General features: G+C 36.2%; 1 non-coding gene across 1 annotated transcript; it reads right to left on the bottom strand.

Moving 5' to 3' along the window:
* Window positions 1-2,124: 2,124 nt before the first annotated feature.
* LOC116122720 lies at window positions 2,125-2,231 on the bottom strand. The gene has a single exon (XR_004126952.1). It is a non-coding gene; the product is annotated as a small nucleolar RNA R71 (small nucleolar RNA).
* Window positions 2,232-2,685: the final 454 nt, after the last annotated feature.

Here is a 2,685-nt window from a genome sequence, read left to right as displayed (position 1 = left end):
ATCTCATTATTTTTGCTGCATTTGTAAGTGCATCAGGCATTTGGTTAGCAATGTTTTGCAAATGTTTATTCCTTGCACTTGATTTGAGATTAAGATATGCGAGGGCCTAAATGAGACATAAAATTCACTTTCTAAGAAAGTGAAAGCCTTACTTCAGGAGGCTTTTGATAATCTGAGGATTATACTGTTTTATTGAGGCTTTTTGGACGGATTTTGGATACTTCTTATGTCGTTTTTGCCTGAATTGCAACTTAATTTCATATGTTTTATGGTTTAGGCCAAAACATGCACTTTGAGCAAATAATGAGTGGAATCGAGTTTTTGGACCCAGAAGCGAGTGAATCTCAGGATTCAGGGAAGTTCTGAAGTGGATTTGAAGCACTATGAAGCTTGTCCCCATTAGAGAGCATCGAAGATTGAAGATTCAAGCAAGGAAGCAAGCAGAGTGTAATTCCATAATTTCAGAATTGTTCAGCAAGCGGAGGTCTGCGATTTTCAGTTTTTAATTAAAACACAGTTTTATTTTAGGGAAGTTTTGAGGTTTTTGGACCAACTATGTAAGAAAAACTTGGACATTTTGAGAGGGGTTTGTTTTGGTTTAGAGCAGCTTTGACATTTTGGGGGAAAAGAAGAGAAGATTCGAGATTTAACCTTGTGGATTCATCAATCATGGGAGATCTTTACTCTTTTCTCTTTGTTTCAACATGTTGACTGCTGTGTTTACTGTTTTTCTTACAATTTGTGTTAATTTCATTATGAAATAACTCACTTTCGGTTAGGGTTTTGATGTAATTTGGATTTCTATGGTTAATCAATAGATTATTGTTGCTTTTACATTCTAGTGCATGGATTGTGCGATTATTCTGGTTTTTATTGATTTTATTTGTTGAACATGATGAGATTGAGAAATGAATCATGTATGAGCTTCTTGGGGTAATCACCATTATTGTATTGAACGCTAGAGATAGGTTTGAGAATCAATGAAATCAATCTAGGATTCCATTAGCTTAATGAACTTGGATCTATTAATCTTCAATTTGTTGGGTACGGAAGTTTAATAGGGAAAAGTAGGAATTCATAGCCTGAGAATGTATGTTTTACACATTAGGGAGTTCGATTTACAATCCATGCATGTGAGTGTAGTAGTAGCATGATTTGTAGAATTAATTCATAGAATCCTAATGAAGTCAAAACCCTAACCATTTGTTTTACTTGATATTACTCTTGTTTTAATCTTGCTTTCATTAATTAGCCTTGTAATTACTTAGTAAATGTTGCTTTCAATTTAGTATAAGTTTCTCCTGTAAATCCAACACTTTTCGGTTTCTCCAACTTGAAAACAATTAGGAAAAATCAGTGCTTAACAAACAATCCTCATGGGAACGATACTTCACTTATCACTTTATTACTTGCGCGACTAGTGCACTTGCTATACATTGCATGTTGTAGTTACAACGCATCAAGTTTTTGGTACCGTTGCCACCGATTGATTTTTGTGTTAACATTGAATTTTTCTTGTGTTAGCTAGATTGGAGTTTTATTTTATTTTATTTTTTGTTTTAATTGTTTATTGGTTAATTTTTGTTGTTCTTTTCTGTTAGCTTGTTATCTCACTTTTTCTCGCTTTCTGTATAGTTGATGCGAAGAGCTAGACGTCAGCCAGTGGTTCCTATAGATCCAGAGATTGAAAGAACCGCAAGAAAACTTAACAGAGAGAGAAGGGAATGAGAGGCCATAGTTTTTGAGATGGCAGAAAATAGAACACTAACGAAATTCTCAGTTCCCACGGTTGATGGCAATGGGTCAAGTATAACTAGACCAACAGTACAAGTTAACACTTTCGAAATAAAGCCAACAATCATCCATATGATCCAACAGTCGGTACAGTTTAAGGGAGATTTGAAGGAAGCTCCAAATCTGCACATTACAAACTTTTTAGAGATTTGTGATACCTTCAAGTCAAATGGAGTGTCAGATGACACCATCAGATTGAGATTGTTCCCTTTTTCATTGAGGGATAAAGCAAAGGGATGGTTAATGACACTACCACCAGGAACGATCACAACATGGAATGAATTATCACAGAAGTTCCTGACCAAATTCTTTCCTCCAGCAAAATCTGCGAAGATGAGAAATGATATCACATCGTTTCTTCATTAAGATTCTGAATCATTATATGAGGCTTGGGAAAGATTCAAGGAACTACTGAGGAGGTGTCCACACCATGGTTTGCCAGTTTGGATGCAAGTCCAAACGTTTTATAATGGATTGATGGTTAATATGCAAACAATGGTTAATGCAGCATCGAGAGGAGCATTGCAAAACAAGACACCTGAAGAAGCTCATGAGCTGCTTGAAGTTCTGGCCAGTAACAACTATCAAAGACCAAATGAGAGGATACAAGCGAAGAAATCTATGGGTCTTCATGAAGTTGATGCATACACAACCATTTCAGCCCAACTTATTGCTAGCAGCTGGGAAGTATGCAGGTAAATTCTATTCAAGAACCTCAACTAACTTGTGATTTTTGTGCAGGTAATCATGTGAGCAGTGAATGTCAAGTGGGGAACATGTTTGCTTCAGTGTCATCATCATCAGAACAAGTTAACTACTTGGCAGGAAATCAGAGGCAACAGAACAATCCGTTCTCCAACACGTATAATCCTAGTTAGAGGAATCATCCGA

The sequence above is a fragment of the Pistacia vera genome, unplaced genomic scaffold, assembly GCF_008641045.1.
Source record: "Pistacia vera cultivar Batoury unplaced genomic scaffold, PisVer_v2 Contig1366, whole genome shotgun sequence".
NCBI lineage: Eukaryota > Viridiplantae > Streptophyta > Magnoliopsida > Sapindales > Anacardiaceae > Pistacia > Pistacia vera.
Note: the sequence above shows the minus strand (reverse complement) of the source record. Positions and strands in the feature narration are given on the sequence as shown.